The sequence below is a fragment of the Phoca vitulina genome, unplaced genomic scaffold, assembly GCF_004348235.1.
Source record: "Phoca vitulina isolate PV1807 unplaced genomic scaffold, GSC_HSeal_1.0 scaffold82, whole genome shotgun sequence".
NCBI lineage: Eukaryota > Metazoa > Chordata > Mammalia > Carnivora > Phocidae > Phoca > Phoca vitulina.
Genome location: NW_022589785.1, coordinates 3,271,193 through 3,290,205, shown reverse-complemented (window position 1 = coordinate 3,290,205; position 19,013 = coordinate 3,271,193). Strand labels below are relative to the sequence as shown.

The 19,013-nt window shown below is 47.4% G+C and overlaps 1 protein-coding gene across 2 annotated transcripts in view; it reads right to left on the bottom strand.

Annotated features, from left to right (window-relative positions):
- The window catches only part of ZNRF3 (zinc and ring finger 3), a 151,432-nt gene extending 132,470 nt beyond the window's left edge, over positions 1–18,962 (bottom strand). Inside the window, exon 1 of one of the 2 annotated variants that reach the window (XM_032395146.1) lies at positions 18,760–18,962. The gene's annotated coding sequence lies outside the window, so the exon portion shown is untranslated. The remainder of the gene's footprint in view (positions 1–18,759) is intronic. The other variant, XM_032395142.1, reaches the window with a different exon arrangement.
- Positions 18,963–19,013: the final 51 nt, after the last annotated feature.

The following is a 19,013-nucleotide window of genomic DNA, read 5'->3' as shown; positions in this document are numbered from 1 at the left end:
TAGCTCCGGGGCTGTGCTCTCCACCTCTGTGTCCCTTGCGTGGCAAGGGCCCGGTCAGCTCTGAACTCTCAGAACGTGACACACTGTAGATTTTAGCCTCAAGAGGTTTTCTTAGCTGTAAGGGGTTCATCGGATTCGCCAGCCTTACACTACCTTACAGTGAGGTTATAAACACACTCCTGAGCTCCAGGCCAGCTCTCCATTTGCTAGCTGGGCTAAAACCTCTCTGCACCTTGGTGTCCTCATTTCAAAGAAGAGGGGTGAAACCTCGTATTACTCAGAATCCTCCCAAGGATCGAGTGAGACACACGGCGCAAAGCCCCAAGGGCAGCATCTAACATGGCATTCGTTCGTTCGAATGTTTCACCAACCACCTATGTGACCGTCAGCCCTAAAAGGCTTCCATGTAGTAGGAGGCAGAGCTAGCAATGATGGCAGCGGCCATGGAAAGTTCCAGGCTTCTGTCTGACAGGCCCAGGTAAGTAACAGCAGCCGAGAGTTCAATAACTTGGATTGTTTCACAAGCAGAATGTTTACCCAGAGCCCAGGTGGGAGAATCCACCGTCCTCTGTTCTGTAATTTGTTTTGATTGGTACAAAGTTTTCTTTTCCTTTTTCTTAATGGTTTAACAAATCTGCATCGCAACTCTGTTTTTCCCATCCCTGAGACTGAAGTCTATGATTCTCTATTACTTTCAGCCAACAAGTCTAGCAGAGCCAAATGGAGCAAGCCTGCAAAGATCAGGAGAGAGTTCTGTCTCTCTGTACTCCCTGCCCCAGCTACGGCAGTATCTGCTGAAGTTACATTATAAATCATAACTTGCTGAGGCCCGGTCAACACGTGCAGACAGGGCAGGACATCGCAGCTGGGTCATCCATTAAGAGACACCTCCACACACATTGCCCGGGCCTCCACACTGAACTGAAAGCTTTCACGGCAGCCAGAGAGCAGATTCCTGAGCCAAATCCGAAAAAAAACTCAGCCTCTAGAAAGTCAAGGGACGAACAGGAGTGCCTCAAGCAATCTCAAGCAGGCAGGATGATACGGAGAGGTGGCCTTTACCAAAGAAGCTGAAGGGTCAACCTTGTGTGAATGCAGCCCAAGAGCCTCGCCAAAGCTGCAAAGGAAACAAAAATAAACCAACAGGATAAAAGGAAGGCTGTTGCATGAGGAAGAACTTTTGCTCCAGTTTAAAAAAAAAAAAAAAAAGAGAGAGAGAGAGAAGAAAAGAAAAGAAAAAGAAAGCACACACTGAAATGATCTAAAGCTGCCTATAAATATTTGGGAACATCAAAGGCGGTCCTGTTAAATTAAAAATGCTGTCACACAGATAGGAACTAGCCTCTAGCACTGCCAGCTTCAACATGTGAGCCTGTGATCTGAGGAGTGAGGGCTCAGCTCCTCAAGAAATCTGATTCACTGAAGAAAAAAGTGAGCGAGCAGTTGAGTTTTAATAAGGGCATTAAATACCTGAGGAATGAGCTAATTAGGGTTTAACTCTTTCAAGATTGTCCGGGCTCTTAAGAACGGTGTAAAGTAAGCTCCCTCCAGAATCTAGTTAAATCGGCCTCAAAACCTGCAATGTAAAAGAAAAGTATTAAAATAGCACCTTAGGACTTCAAAGCTGATAAATCCCACCAGGTCCCCTCAGATCGCTGGCAGAGGCCAAGTGGAGAGAAAAGAGGAGGCTAACCCGGAATTGTTTTTCTGAGATGAGGTTAGGTTGCTTGTTTATATAGAGGCTTTTTTTTTTCTACTTGGACTAGGTAAGAGCAGGCTCACTTTCTAATACCAGAATCATCCTACCCTATGAGTGTGCCCTTTACCCGAGACACTCTGAGGGTGTTGAGTGGGAAGTCCTTCATCTACCGACTGTGCTCATTCGCTCGCGTGCCGCACAAGACATTATGGCTGAGCCTCCCGAGACACGCTCAAGGTCACTCCAGGAAGTCACCCAATGTTCCCTGCACGCATTCTGGATCAGAATCCTCAGGAAACCAGGAAGAGTCCCCAGTTAGGAAAGTTCCACCAGGACAGCAGATCCTTTCAGGAGCAAGATTCTTGGGTCTTGGCGTAAAAAGAATTGGAACCTCAGAGACAGCCGGAAGAAAAGCTCACCTGCACAAAAGGAGAAGGGGCATCTTTCCATCACCGAGTCTCAGGAATGTGAGAGAAGGGGGCAGACAGAGATGGAAACTACCTTCTCCATTCAAGGAGAGGAATGCACAGCCCAGTCTTGGCAGAGGGTGGTGGGGGAAAGTTTAAAACACACACACACACACACACAAAACCCCCACAATGCACTCCTATCATTCCCATTTTTAGAAAAAGTCAATGTGTCTAATTTGAGGGTTAAGATTAATAAAGTATTTGCTTTGGCATAATTGCACACTGGATCAAACCAAGTGCTGAAGTCACTTGTGCTTGCCACAGGCCCCACATAATTAGGCCCCCAGAGCACAGCCTGAGCATATCACAACATTCCACGTGCCCTGGCCGGATCCAGAGGAGCACTCAACCACCCTGCTTGCCTTTAGAGCAGTCGTGCCCGTACGCAGGCCATGTGGCCTCAGGAACAACAGGCAGGCCAGCCTAGAAATCCAGCCTCCAATATAGGGGACTTGCAGCTCCCAGGCAGGCGTGTGTGCCCACATGCCCAAAACCGACAGAGCTCAGGGTCAGGACAACGATCTAGCCATAGGGCGCAGGGGTGAGCAGATGAAGCTACAGCAAAGCGCACCTCCCAGGAAACAGAGGTCAAAGAGGGAAGTGGGGACCAGGGAGGAACGAGCCTCCTGAGCCTCTTGCACAATGCTTAAGAGCCCCCACCTGGGGAGAAGGGATACCATCTAAGTGGTAAGACACTGAGCATCTTAAGAAAAGATACCCGTGCTATGACTTCTTCTCAATGAGGAGCACTTCCGGATTTTTTAACCTTGATAAACTACCACTTTAGAATAAAAATGTTCAACCACAGGTAAGGAACGTCATGAAACAACGTATATCATTTTCTTCATCATCATCCTCACCCTCACTAAACACCAACTGTATGCTGTGAGTAGCTCATTTAATCCTCACAACTCTAGGAAAAATTTCTCTCCAATTTACAGATGAAGAAACTGAGACCCAGAGAGGCAAAGTTACGTTTCCAAGGCAGATAACCGGGTTCAAACCCAAAGGAGTCTTTCCTACCAGCAAAGGAAATCCAGGGCCACTCCTTCTGCAAAATTTGTAACTTGCTTTAAAGAACCTGGCGAACCCTGCGTGTTTACGTAGCAAAGCTAAAAACTGCTGCTCCTAACACCCCTGTCAATGGTCGATGACACGGAAGTGTCCTCCCAACTCCTCCCAAATGCAGCTGGCTCAAGGATGTCCCTGTAACACAGAACTAAGGAGAACTTATACCCAAAGCAGGTTAGAGTCCAAAAATTAACCTGTAAGTTGGTTCTTAGGAATACATGTGTTATCTTCTCCCATAAAATGGTGGTGTCATTTCTGCTCCACAAAAAGGCTACCCATGCAATTACTGATGTACCCAAGGTTTGAGGACCCCACTCCAGTCAGCTCACCTCTTAAGAGCTAATGCAAAGCAGAAAAGCAGCCAGAGCAGAGGTCAAGGATCTGCATATTAAACTCCTTATGTCCCCTTGGTATCTTGTTGCATAATGTTACACACAATTCTAACAAACACGGTTCCCTGGTTTTCTAGGAACGAACGACAGAAATCAGAAGCAGCATCTAAGAATTACTGAGAGAGAAGCGAAGAAGAGGGAACAACTTCTACGAAGGTGCCACATCAGCTCCCAGGAAGACGGCCTCGTGCACTGAACAACTCCAGGGGGTGCCCTTCATATCTGTGGTCACCCTGGATCCACCTGAGGGCCAATTTACAGCAAGTAGAAGTCACGTATCTTGAGGAAGGAAAGCTCTTCCTAACTCACACAACGAGACCCCTCAGGCTGGAGTGGGGGAAATGTCACAAGATTGAGACACCAGCCCCGCCCTGAAGGAGGATCCAATCTAATGGAGAATCACACAGCTGACCCCAAGTCAGCAAGCAAAGACTGAATGTGTGGTCAGCCTCCCCTTCTAAAATAGTAAGTTTCCATTCAAAGGGGTGGGGGTGGGGGGGTTGCTTTTTCTGTTTTGAGCCTTGAAGGCAAGCCCCCCACAACATAAGACAGCTTGAGCTGATAAACCTGTGAAGGTCCCAGCCTCCAGTAGCTCAGCTCTCCTTCTGTCAAGAAATGCTAGGACAGCGGATGGTGCCGTGAGTCCCATCCTGCTCTGCCAGTCGGGGCCCCCGTCTGGCTTACTAGACCTGATCAATTCCCTTCCTGACATTTCACTGCGTAACACCAAGCACCGCAGAATTAGTCATGCAGGGCACCATCTGCAAAGGGGCAAACAGCGTTCTCGTGTGGGGTACCAGCCTCCTCCTGTCCTAACTCAGCCAAAGCTTGAGACCTAGGCATCTGAAGGTCCCACCCCTGGGTGATGGCACCCACAACCTGGGTCTTTACTGGATATAGGAGAATAAGTAGGGGAGAGGATAGGCCTTCTCGGGATGGGGAGAAGAGGGGAATGAAGATAAAGAGCTGGGGGAGGGAGAGTCCCCCAACCATCCTCCCCCCCCCATTCTTCTTTTCCTCCCTCTCCTCCAATCAGCTATCATTAGGTTAGAGTTATCTGAGGGCAGGGGATGTTGGTGGCGCATGAGAGGAGGGGGTTGGAAATATTAGGAGATAGGAGGCTCCCTATTCGCCCCGCAGCAAGTAGGAAAGACATCTGTGCATGAGATATATAGAGATACAGAAACAGATGTATAACATAGGACATATACGTCCTATAACATCCACAAGTTCGCAAGAGGAGGATGAAACAGCCTTGCAAAAGTAAATTAAGAAAATTAATTAACGTTATCTAAGCATGTAGTAAGAATTCTAGAGTTTTCTACAGTATCTTCCTGCAGGGACACCTATGAGGAGTCATTTTACTTAGAACATTCAAAACCATTCTGCCCCCATCCCACTGCTGTTTCAGAGCCTCCCCCTTCCAAAAACAAGGTTGGCATGGCAACCCAAGCACCAGTCACCGTGGTCCCTAACCACATCCGCCAGGGCTTGGCATGCTGAGGCGTGTGCCAACTCTGTTGTCTGTAGGGCACTCCTGGCCACAGTACACAGCAAGCTATAATCAGGGCAGAAACCAGCGCATTCGTATAGAACTCGACTCAACATAAATATTCATTAAATGGGAAAACCTATGGTGATGCAATGTTGAGACGGCAAATTTAAACACAAGGGTCAGGAAACGCAAAAAATTACCACTGCCACTGGAACTTGAAATCACCCACACTCACATTTAATGCCACAAGCGAGTTTCTATGTGTCCTAGAGATTTAAACCTAATAACACCAAAAGTTCAAAACTACACATTAGCTGTTTGTTTAATTCCCTGGGATGGCATTTACTGATAGTCACGGGAACATTTCCAGAGCAGACATGCCATGAAGAGGCATGGAAGGAAACCCTCTAGTATAAGTGAAATAAAACACATTATGGACCCTAGAATCTTCCTGAAGGTCCCAGTGCCCAGATGATAGCCACTATTCCACAAAAACAGCAACGATAACCAAAAAATAATCTCAACATACCAACATGTTTATAACCAAGCAATAATTGAATAATTCCCAGATGTTTATAGTAGGCCCCATAAAGAGTAGAAAATCAAATGTTTATGAAATTGAAATTTCTTCCACACGAAGCCTGTTGGCCTCTTTAGAAATACTACTGTAGTCCTTTAAAACTCTGCTTCCCACCCAGCACTTAAAACACAGGATTAGGGGCGCCTGGGTGGCTCAGTCGTTAAGCGTCTGCCTTCGGCTCAGGTCATGATCCCGGGGTCCTGGGATCGAGCCCCGCATCGGGCTCCCTGCTCAGCGGGAAGCCTGCTTCTCCCTCTCCCACTCTCCCTGCTTGTGTTCCCTCTCTCACTGTGTCTCTGTCAAATAAATAAATAAAATCTTTAAAAAACAAAAAAAACACAGGATTAAAGGGGCGCCTGGGTGGCTCAGTCGTTAGGTGTCTGCCTTCGGCTCAGGTCGTGATCCCAGGGTCCTGGGATCGAGCCCCGCATCGGGCTCCCCGCTCCGCGGGAGGTCTGCTTCTCCCTCTTCCACTCCCCCTGCTTGTGTTCCCTCTCTTGCTGTGTCTCTGTCAGGTGAGTGAATAAAATCTTTGAAAAAAAAAAAACAACACACAGGATTAAGGCCCATGCCAGAGCTTCCAAAGGCGGGCAGAAATGAGGTTAACAATATGGTACAAATTTAAGTAAAGACCCACATACAGTTGCTTCCGATGGGTCATACTGGAGCTACATAGAAGTTTTACTGTTCCTCAAAAGTACCTGTTTCCTAAGCATCACCAAAATATTAACCAAACTTAAATAAAACACACTCCCTAAAAGTCTATAGTCAGGCTGAGAAAGTCTCTTCTCCAGCATGCTTTGGACACTGTACCCAGGCAGTCACACACCAGGCTGGAAGGAATTAGAGAGGACATCATCCCCTGGCCCACATCTCCTTTTCCAGACCTGGAGAGCAAGGGCAAGGTGAAATTACTGTGAGAGTCTGGTCCATCGCAAGTATTTGGAATAGTCCTAGGACACACCCATGTCTGCAAGTGGCTTGTGAATTGTTACAATCATAGAAAGTTCTCTCAAAAGAGCCCAGTCTTTTTCTGGCCACACTGATATCCCCATCACTAAGTATTATGATCTAGAAGAAGGATTTCAATTTGGTAAATATTTGACAGTTGTATTGCAAGGGATGAGTAAGACACAGTCCCTATCTACTGGGAGTTGTGATCTCGTGGGGAAAAGAAAACATGAACAAGGGAATAACTACAATGAGGAATTTAAGACCAGCTGCCAAGTGAAGGACAGAGCACTTTGGTTCAAAGGAACACACTCATGGAATAGGAAACGCATGGTGGGAAGGACTGGACATGTGACCCCAGTGCAGGTGAGAGCCCCAGGAGAGGGAAAGGCGGGGTCGGGAATGTGGGGGCATAGAAACATATTACAGTAGAAGGGCACCTGGAACGAGAGGCACAAAGGAAGGCCCAGGACCCACTCAGGGAACAAGGGTGGAACGCAAAGGACCCAGGTCTGCAGCCCAGAGGCAACAATGAGAGGGAGACTTCAGGCCCAGGTCCCCTGTGTGCTCAGCTAGGTAGTCAACAGTGGGACGGTACTGAAAGATTTTGATCAAGGTTGTGATGAGATCCAAGGTTACCAACCAAAAAATGAATCTGGTGGGGAGAGGAAGAACTGACTTGAAAAGCGAGAATTTGAGGCATGAAGAAGGAAGGTCGCGAAGGTCAGCAAGGAAAGAGGAAATCAAGCATCCTCCTGAGTGCACCATTTCCCTTTTGACTTGGCCACAGGCTACCTTGATTTCCATTTTGAAAAGGCTTTGCAAGTCAAGATTGCAACATTCTTTACATGCCATTGGCTGTCTTACTTACCACTGACTCCGGAATACCGAGGCACTTTCTGAAAAGATGAGAAACCTCTGGGTACCCCGTGTCATTTCTAAAAATGGCATAAAGGCGCTGAACACACGTGTCACATGCATTTAAGTAGAAGTGTACAGTTAGGTACAAAGAAAAGCAGTCTATGTCAAGTATGGGACAAACCCTGGCAACCAGGACCACCTGAACGGCAGTCGGCCTGCGGCAAAATCCAGGGAAGGCCAGTCCCAGCTGAGAGAAGAAATAAGATAATAATACAGGTGAAAGTACACTGGGGACCCTAACCCACCAGGCACATGGAAGATTTTCTGGAATTCAACCAGCGGAGTGGGATGCTGTCCAAGAAACACGAGCACTGGGGAGCCCCAAGACCACACTTCTAATCACAGCTTCTCTTGTGACCAAAGGCTGGAGGCCCTTGCCCACAGTCCCCTCACTGTAAAAGGACAGCTGAGCCACAGCATTTTCAGGGCACCCTCCAGCTCCAACAGGAACTCTAGAGGTCAAAAGAAACCAAGGAGCAAAAAGAGAAGAAGGGCAAAGATCTTCAAGAAGGCACAGGTCTGGGGCGCCTGGGTGGCTCAGTTGGTTAAGCGACTGCCTTCGGCTCAGGTCATGATCCTGGAGTCCCTGGATCGAGTCCCGCATCGGGCTCCCTGCTCGGCAGGGTGTCTGCTTCTCCCTCTGACCCTCCCCCCTCTCATGCTCTCTCTCTCATTCTCTCTCTCTCAAATAAATAAATAAAATCTTAAAAAAAAAAAAAAAAAAAAGAAGGCACAGGTCAAATGACATCAGCCTTCGAGAAGAACACGAGAAAATGGAAGCCCCTGTACCAAAGCTAAAGGAGCACTCTGGTCCCACGGCCATTCAGCCTTCCCCAGCAGTGTAATTAGAGGCTCCTGGGGTCCACTGAGGCATCACCGTCCTGCCACAAATGGGCATCAGACACGCTGCATGGTTGAGGAGGGAAAGAAAGGAGGCTCACGGAGCACCACATAAATGCTTTCAGCTTTGGGGCGCCTGGGTGGCTCAGTCCGTTAAGCGTCTGCCTTTGGCTCAGGTCATGATCCCTGGGTCCTGGGATCGAGCCCCGTGTCGGGCTCCCAGCTCAGCAGGGAATCTGCTTCTCCCTCTGCCCCTCCCCCTGCTCGTGGTTCCCCCCTCTCTGTCAAATAAATAAAATCTTTAAAAAGAAAAAAAACAAAACAAAACGCTTTCAGCTTCAGAACTTTCAGAGGAAGGATGGCAGACTCCAGTGCCCCCAGGGGCCAGACGTGGGTAAATGTAATTCCCAGTGAGTGAAGTAAACCAAAGCAACGCAATAGAGGCTGGTGAACTGGAGGGCCCACGTCCCATCTGAAGGGCACAGTTGCCACTCCACGGGGGCAGGTGAGGCTGTGCAGAAAAGTGGATCCAATGTTGCCGGATCTTTTACTTTTGCAAGAAGAGCCACAGCCCTAGATTTTTATGTAAAATGTCTAGGTTTTTAGCAGGGATCAAAGAAAATACCACGAAGCGGTTTTCAGCCCTTGGTCCTGCTGTCTGAACAGCAGCCCTGGTGCTCTGGTGCTTGGCTCTACTTGATCTCTGCCCACCGCAAACTGACAGCGCCGCTCCGAATGAGAGGACAGATTCATAGGGCCTTTCTGGACCTAGCCTGCTCGTACGCAGAGCGCCTGCTCTCTGCGAAAGCGGCACGGCACAGAACCGTGGCTGCAGAAGCAGCACCCTCCTGGGCCACAATCTGCTGCCACAGGGTGTGCCGACAGCACAGTGGTGCCTTCCGTGAGGTCTTCTCTAGGCCTCTGAGCACAGCCATCTGCCTGGACAGCCGCCCTCTCCCTGCCCAGAACACACGGGCGGCCTGTTGCTCCGGAAGCGAGCTCAGATGCACCTACGAGGGAGGACCCACATACCACGCCGGGCACCTTCCCCTGGATAGAGACATCAGTCATAACTCAGACCCTCATGGGAGAGGAAAAAAGCCAGTATTTTACTACTCACTAGTAGAAATGCACTGACTTGCACATGGATGAAGTCGCCTTCCGGAGTTTTTTGTTAGAAACAGATACTAGCTGTTATGAGCAGGAATAGGTGGAAACTTGTATGCCAACCTGGTGAGGGGGTATAAATTAAAACCACTCTTCTGCAGTGCAATCGGACAACACAGAGCAGGAGCATTCCAAATGTTTATACTGCTTGACCCCGTGGTCCTAATTCTAGAACTTTATCCTATGAAAATAATCAAGAAATGGAGAACAGCCATTCCTTAGAATAATGGAAAACAAGAGTATGTTACGCAGACACTAAAAAGGTTTCAGAGCGGTTAGCAACAGGAAAATACTCAAGGTGGACGAAGGGTTATAAGCACCAAGTAATACTTTCTCACATTTTCCTTTAGAATACCTCCAAGACTACAGGAAAATGAAAGGAAAGCTACACCAGAACACAAAAGGTTAACAGAGGTTCTCTTCAGGTCGTGGGATTCATTTTTTCATTCATACTTTTCTGTATCTCCCAAGTATTCTACAATAAACGTGTACAATTTTTACAATTAAAAAATAAGTTACAGGGGTGCCTGGCTGGCTCAGTCAGTACAGCAAGCGACTCTTGACCTCGGAGTTGTGAGTTCGAGCACTGCGTGCAGAGATTACTTAAAAATAAAATCTTAAAAAAATAATAAGTTACAGATGATTTTTTTTGAAGGAAGATTTTGGCCCTGACTAGAAGCAATGAAAAATGAATCTATCCTAACATTTTTGCCTTCTCTACCAAAATACATCAAGTCCTCAGGCAAGCAGGTCAGTGAGCTTTGGCTTTAGGTGACCCCTCAAGATGCTTACTTCAACTCTCAGCCTCAGTTTCCTCTGGGGCAAATTTCAACTGCCCAAATTTGTATGGGAGAAATCTCAGAAATAACATCTGAAAAGCACATGCTATATCATGGGTGCCGAAAAGGCTATATTTTTCTCTACACTGTATCCACAGGACAAACTCAATAAATGTCTGCTGACAAGTTACCATACTCAAATTCAAGTAAAAAATCAAATTTTAATCAAATTCTTACAGCACTGGGTAAGACCTTACACACACCCAACTGAGCATGACCTTTACTTACTTACTTACTTATTTATTTATTTGGCTCCATGTCCAGCATGGAGCCCAAGGCAGGGCTTGAACTCACGACCCTGAGAGCAAGACCTGAGCTGAGATCAAGAGTCGGACACGTAACTGACTGAGCCACCCAGGCATCCCCTTTATTTTATTTATTCGTTTATTTATTTATAGAAAGTGGGGAGGGGCAGAGGGGGAGGGAGACAGAATCTTAAGCAGGCTCCATGCCCATGGTGCTTGATCTCACAACCTTGAGATGATGACCTGAGCTAAAATCAAGATTCAGACGCTCAACTGAATGAGCCACCCAGGAGCCCCCCACCCTTACATTTTTAAAATGCAGCAGCTTCACCACAGAAATCCCCATTCCCACATACATTTTTAAATCAAACTGTAGGATCCTCAAAGTCTATTTTCACCAAATCAAGTCTACGCATTGAGTTTCTCAACAACCATATCACACTGGCTGCTGGAGCGAGAAGGGGGGATTAATACCAAGCCTTTTTTTTTTAAATACCAAGTCTTAAAACACATCTTAAGGGTAATAAAAATAAAATGCTCTCCCTTGAACCACAATAGGCCAGCTGACCTCATTCTCTTCACACTATCATGAGTCAACAGAGCTGCTAAAAGTCAAGACTTTAAAACATCTCATTCAGGCTACAAATGGAACAAAGAACCTCTACCCTTTACCTCCTCCCTATCCTGTTTGACAGGTATAAAAAGGCACGTCTCCACAAAGGGGTTATCAGCTTTAACCTCAAAGGTAGGTAAAAACGAGTCAGAAGGGCGCCTGGGTGGCTCAGTTGGTTAAGCGACTGCCTTCAGCTCAGGTCATGATCCTGGAGTCCCTGGATCGAGTCCCGCATCGGGCTCCCTGCTCGGCAGGGAGTCTGCTTCTCCCTCTGACCCTCCCCCCTCTCATGTGCTCTCTCTCATTCTCTCTCTCTCAAATAAATAAATAAAATCTTTAAAAAAAAAAAAAAAACGAGTCAGAAAAGGCCAGAAGGCTCAAATCCACATACTATGTCCTTACATACATGTTTCTTCAGAATGAGTTGCCCAGACCTAAACTTTGCACCCTGCACCAGCTGGTCCCTCAGTCTCCTGTAGATGTGTCCTACTGTGGAAGACTTGTGGTTTGCATGCTGTCTGCTCCCTGTGGGCGGGGAGAGGGTCCTACTCATCCCCCACCTGCTACCTCACCTCACCTGGGGTCTGGTGGACAGAAGGCAGCAATGAATGTCAACAGAAGAATACAACACCTGCAGTGGGTTTTCACAGCCAGGAGGATGGAATGAGCAGGGAGAATCCACAGCTTTAGGTTCTTGCAATCTTTTAAATCAAAGAGGGAACATGCAGTCTGTGCAAAGTCAGAAAGGTACTGAACCTAGGCTATGGTCTCTTTGGAGAAAGTGATGCAGACTTCAAAATGGCTCTAAAGTCAGCCACACGAAGGAGGGACTTTCCCAATAGCCAAAAAACAACAGACGTGCCATTGAGTGACAGTTGTATACTTCAAGTCATTGGTCCCTCTTCCCAAACTTGGCAGATTGGCCCTTCGTGGGAAAAACAAGTTAGAATGAGAGAAGGAAGGAAGGAAATAAATCTCTGTAAGCACAGAGCGTCTTCTCAGTTGAAGTTACAGCCTCCTTTCTTGGTCAGTGATCCTGGGTTTATACCTGACTCCAAATTGCACCATCAATTCCCATCATCTCAGCCCAAGCAGAAGCAAGCGCCAAGTGAAGCAGTCTTGTAAAAACAGAAATGGCTTAGAATCACACAGCCCTGGTTTTGAATCTTAGCCCTACCCCAGACATGCTCAGTGATGTCGAAAGTAACTTCACTCTCGGAGCTTAGTCTCCTCATCTGAAAACCTGGGGCATGCTGTCTAGCTTGCCCATTAAATGTGAGCACAGCACCGTGCCCAGAGCCTGGCACACAGAAGCAGACTGGCACAGATATAGCAGCAGCTATCTTATAAAGCTCTGACAGAGGGAAAGACTGAGCAAGTCACAAAATCGAAATCAGAGGAGAAAAGCAACCATTTAGGGGCGCCTGGGTAGCCCAGTCGGTTAAGCATCTGCCTTCGGCTCGGGTCATGATTCCACGGTCCTCGGATGGAGCCCCGTGTTGGGCTCCCTGCTCAGCGGGAGTCTCTTGGTCCCTCTCCCTCTGCCCTTCCCCTCCCCTGGCTTGTGTGCGCTCTCTCTCAAATAAAAAACAAAAATTAAAAAAAAAAAAAAAGGAAAGAAAAGCAACCATTTAAACCCAAAGTACTACTTAAGAAGGCCTGGCTTTCCCCAATGATACACCTGATGCCGAAGCGTGCTTCTGCAGCTGCACTCCCTGGCACGCTCAGCTGAAGCGCAGCCGAAAAGGACAGAAAGGCTCCAAGCCTGGGAGTCTGGAGACCCAAACAGTTATCAGGGTCATCTCTACTCACCACATGCCCTGAGCAAGGCACTTCACTTCTCTGGATCTCCTTATCTCACACATTAAAGGACTGAATCTGTTCTTCCGATTATCAAGATTGATTTAAATGTCATTTTTGTCATTAACTGTAAATCCACATTCTCCAGACTTGGGAAATGCCAACAGGAAGCAAAGTTTTCACATGGCACATACTTAGATTAATGAGGATTCTGAATACCAAACTTTGACTCATTTCTACGGACACTGGGGTTGGGCTGTAAACTATTCTTCGTGGGTTTCTGTCCATCCGTAATGGCTGTCCACATTAGAGCTTTCTCAATACTCCGTGTTTTATCAAGTAAAGAACACCTACACCCTTTTATTGCCAGGTATCCTGCCCCTTAACATGCACACACACAGGTTACTCTCATGCAATCTGCAGTTATAATACCAGTGGGTCCACCAGAACCAGAGAGAGGTCCATTCTTTCCATCTAATCAGGCAACTTTCTGGAAATATCAACCAAAAAGGAAAGATAATCCCAGAATGTATTAGTCACGTCAAAGGAAGTTACTCAAGTCCCTTAAGACCCACTGCCTGTTTGATGTCCATTCTAAATCCATCATTCATGCACCAATTAAGTGTCTGATAAGTGGCAGACACTGGGGACCCGGGGATGGATCCAGGGATGAGTAAAAACAAACAGACCAATGCCCATGGGGCCACGGGCCACAAGAGAAGGTGTGAGGAGTTATTTTTAAGGCATTTCAACGTCGAAAGATGCTCCATTTCATTTTCCAGGAAATGATGAAAAGGAACACATTTACAGTCTACTCTCCCACATGCTGCATTCAGATTGCCACCTTTTTGCGCTAAATGCAAAAATTCTTTGAGGGACTATTTTCTCACTTCACCCAAGGATAATGCATTTAACTAGTACCAGATGGATGCCCAGGAGAGAAGTTAATTCATTATAGACAATGGATGTCTTGGGAACTAAGGGCTCAATTCCATGGGGAAACCCACTTGGGAAGGATTATCATTTATCCATACACATGTCTGTCTCTATAGAGACTGTGGACTCCAAAAACCAGCAATACAGTGTCTGAAAATAGGGTTTTAATAAACCAGATGAATATGCCCAATGGAGACACAAAGACCTGTAGACTTCTCTACAACTCTTGCCAGCCTGAGCCCCACATCACTCCAAATTCTTAGTAATGGACTCTTTGATGATGAGTATTAGATCAGTGCTTCTCTTTTTCCTCCTGGGGAGAAGGGGCAGGACAGAACCCCAAAAGAGGCAAAACTGTATCTTCTCAGGAAAACACAAGAGTACATCCACAAGTGCACTGTGTATATAACTGTGTATATAATTTCAAGGGTTCACAGGCCCTCCCTGGAAGTCTGTGACCTTCAGGTTAAGAACCCCTATACTAGATTGCTAGAAATTAGACTCAAATTAATGCCCAAATCTAACCAGCCAAGTTCTACGTATTTGGCAAAAACAGAAGCAAAGGGGCCAGACAGACCTGGGTTTCGATCCAGGTTTTATCTTCTGCTAGCTGGGTGAGGTTGGGGTAAATCAAATCGCCTTTCTCAGCCTCAGTTTCCTCATCTGTAAAATGGGTTAACAGTAGTTGCTAATTCCATGTTAAAGTCAGGAGGCGATGAGTAAAGACATGATGTGCTTGGCAGAGTGCCCTGTACACAATAAATGGAGGCCATCACCACCTTCCCTCTGGTCTGCAGATTCCACGCTTAAACCTCCCACTCCCATCTGCATCTCCATTCGGCGCTGCATTAACAGCTCCCATGGGATCTTAGAGAACAAGGCAGAAAATAAGGGCCCCTAAGAATTCATAAGGTCACAAAACACAGCCCTAATGTTTTCCCCCAAATCAAATGCTTGGTTTTAACCTATGAAGGCCCTTTGACAAGACAGTCAGCAATCTCTTTCTGTGTAAATCCAGATCAGCTGCCAACACACAATTGTTCTATGAGGCCAAGTCAATTTTTAGAGGCAGGCCTCTTAACTTAAAATGGAGATGAAAAGAAAAGGGTTTGATCAAATACCGAACTGCAGAAACACACTGACAGGGCAACAAGGCAGAAGAATTAGTTTCCTAAAATTATTCTCTGTGATGCCCTTAGTTAATATTGGATATTTAAGGATGTCACTCAGTCCTTCTAACCCACTACCCAGTTTCCCCCGACCCCTCATAGCTAAAGGCGCTGGCTTAGTTCTTAAATATTCTCAACTTTCCTCTGCTTTCAAGACCATTCAACACTTAACCCAGGATACCGAAAGGCCAATTTTAGAGCTACACAAAACCTATCATTCAGAGTCCTACAAATGAATTTCTCAAGCGTTTCTAAATATTTGACTTCAAGGGGGGGGGAAATGCTTTTCCACTTTAAAACAATCTTTCATCTCTAGCGATGCAAATTTTCTTTGTTTGTTTAACCAATCCACATACCACTAGCCAGTGCTTAATCAGGCCTTTATTTAACATCACTAACCATGTGAGTTGTGCAGCCAAGTCTGAAAGTTTCAGATAATGATCTCATAATAGCAACAAATTGGTTCAAAGATGAAATATGTATCAATATGTCTAAGAACCCTTTAAAGTTCCATACTTCAGAATGACAGAACTATAATTCCTCCAGCATTCACACTGCATGCCTGACACTCTTATGAGCGAATGGACTTCAGTGCTGCATGAATAAATAAGATAATATAATTAATTAATAGCATTTCATATCCACACACTGTTTTCACTATTTCCCAGATGAAGATGTCAAAAAAGAAAAAAAAAATCTCTCTTCTTAACGGAGCACACTGGTGACCTTGGGGAAGTTATTTAAGCCTAAAATGCACAAGAAGAGAACCAAGAATCCTGGTGACTAATCCCAAGGTTTGAATTACTATCTCTCTCTGACACTGACACACACACACACACACACACACACACACTCTCTCTCTCTCTCTCTCTCTTAACCGGGCCCCCCCTTCCCCTAATCCATGCAAATGACAAACAGGTACCCTAATTAGAAGTATCTGGGGCAAACCAGACTATGATAAGGTATCTCCCATCATTGTATATAATAGGGAGCGAGGAAAAACAGTAATACAAACCAATTTCCTATCTTAGAACTCTTAAAGAGACTCCCGAACAGGTCTTTTTCTCCCCTTAACCACGAACAACAGCACTATCGAACCCCACTGAAAATAAACAATGCTTCAGTGCCACTGTTTAGGTTTAGTTACAGGAAAATGAACTGTGCTCTGAAGACCATAAAAATACTAAATAGCAAATCACACACGGTTATTTTAGGATAGTAAATAAAAGGAGGTTTGAAAAGTTCAACAAGGCACTTAGAAAACATGATTAATCTGAAGCTGAACACCAATTTGTTTCTTCTACCTTCTCATTTTTCATACAAAACGTTACATTCCCTCTCAGCGGTCCTGAAACACCAGCTTCCCTTACAAAAACATTTTTCAGGGCTGACAGGGGCCACGCCGGTTACTGCAATCAGGCAGTACTGGAAGAACTAATAAAAGCATGCCAGCCTCTGTACACAGCCCTGAGAGCCACGCTGAGCTCGTCTCTGCACTTGAGAGGTTCAGCAAGTAGGCCCCCACAACAAAGTTATTAAAGATATGGAGTGAGAACACCAAGAAATGACTATTCAGGCAGCTCAGATAAACTCACCAACACACTGTGCAGTTATAAAGGAATTAAGGACACCTATTAGTGATTGCTTAACAAGTCAACTTATTAAATACCATTTAAGTCATTTTTCTTTACTTAGCAACTGTTGACTTAATTGGGGGGGCACTAGGCTAATGGACTACAAAAGAGTTAGATAAGCACTTCAAAAAGATTCAAAAGAGAATAGATTCCTTCTGCCAAATTCATATTTTCTCGCTCTACTCACAAGGATAAAATAGCTACAAATGGTGTGCTTAAACGGCTAATTTTGTATTAAATGGTGAACCCAAGAGTATCTCCAAAGCCCAGCACTACCCATAATGGATAGCCCGCCAGACAAATTACCGTGGACAAAGAGTCCAAGTTTAAAACACTGCAGATAAAAATCGCAAACTTCAAAAGTCTCCTTCAAAAAGTGAAGTGCCATGTTAAAACATCCTTTCTCTTAGAAGGCTGTAAGTCAAACATTTCTAAAGCCGTCAGGGCACAGTGAAAGCCTCAGAGAAACAAGGAGTCACAAGGAGCAAGCTTTAAGATTCAAACTATTCTTGAAAGCTGCCACTAAAATGTGTAGGAATCTTCAGCAGACCATCTTCTCTAAAGCTTACAAATTAAAGACCGTAATTATAACATGAGCAAGAAAAAACGTCCAAAAGCCTTTAACATATGTAGTCACAGGACTCAAACATGTGTTTCCCCTTCTATTCACCCTGCAGAAGTTTAAGATGGGGATAAGAGTCCTGTGAGGCAATGCTGCTGATTAATCGCCTGGCAGGGGTGCCTCCCCCAGCTTTGTAAGGACACACCTCTAAGGAGCCAAGCTGCACAGCTCCCTGTCCTATCCACGCAGGGCTTTGAGCATGCACCATGGGAGGGGAAAGGAAGAGGCTGCTATGCAATCATCCATACAGTTTCCTTCTCTTCATTCATAACTCATCCAAAGTAAAGCACACAAGGCCCCAAGCTTAGAGCCCTGCAGCCATGCCATCACCTCCAAAAGGGCTCCAAATCAAGCCAACCATTTCATCGCCCGCATCCGAGGCATGCATATTAACCGCCGTAAGTGCGCTGGCAGTCTACTAACAAGTTGATAAAATCATAGCCAGGGAAGCGGGAAGGCATCTACCCAGCTCAGCAACCGCAGAGACTTCAGCTCAGTCCCTCCTCCAAAGTGTAGGCACGGCTTAAAAGCTCCCCTTCGCCAGCTCCCTTTGGAATGCAGACCTCTCTCATTGGGAGCAAGGTGGGGAGGCCCTGTCAGTGAGCGACCCTGTCTCCCGATTTCCAGGATTTCCAGGCCCTCCGCAGAAGTCCTTGGCCCAGGAGCGGGCAGGCAGTCTCCCTCCCACCCTCTGTAATCTGAGGCACGCAGCGAAGGCTGCCTTCTACGGCCACTCCAGGGCACTCGCGATCCCCACTCCTCGGCCAGCTCCCCCTGCTTCCTTGCCTGCTGCTGCTTGTCCAGAGCCCTGCAGGGGGGTCAGCGCCCAGGTGAAGCTGGCGGCAGGTTCCAGGAAAGAACCTGATGTTGTACAGCCGCAGACAAACCTGGCTAATCTCAAAAAGAACATGCAGGGATGGAAAGCAAAGCCTGTGACCTGAAACAAGCCACCCCATCCTTCATCACTCATCTTTCCAAAGTTGGCATTCAACAGGTAGTTCCAGGACTTCCACCTGAGGCAAACCGAAATGCCCAACCGGCCCAAGGGGGCCGGCCCAACGTGGGTATCCGGACCCGGGGTCCCCCTCCCGCCCCCCGGACCCACAGGAGGCCGAGCCCCCACGTGCACTCGCCCCCCGCTGCGGCGCGCTAGAGGCCACGTCCCGCCTGCCGGCCGGGGAGGGATGCCGCCGGCCTCCACGCCGCCCCTCCCGCCCGCCCGCCCGCCCGCCAGCCCGCGGCGGGGTCGGCGGGCGCAGCCCCCGGAGCCATCTTGTGGCGGCGGCGGCGCGGGGCCCGGGCGGCGGGCAGCTACCTGCACGATCTCGCCCTCCGCGCTGAGCGTGGCCCCGGCCCGCGAGAAGCGGCCCGTGAGGCCGGTGGTGTAGGTGGTGTAGTCGCCGCTCGGGCTCGACTCGAAGAGCACCACCTCCACAAACGCCGTCTCCTTGGCCCGCGCCGCGCCGGGCCCCGCGGCCGCCAGCAGCAGCCCGAGCAGCAGCGGCAGCGGCGGTGGCGGCGGCAGGCGGCGGCCGCGGGGGCCGCGGGGGCGGCGGCGGAGGCGGCGGC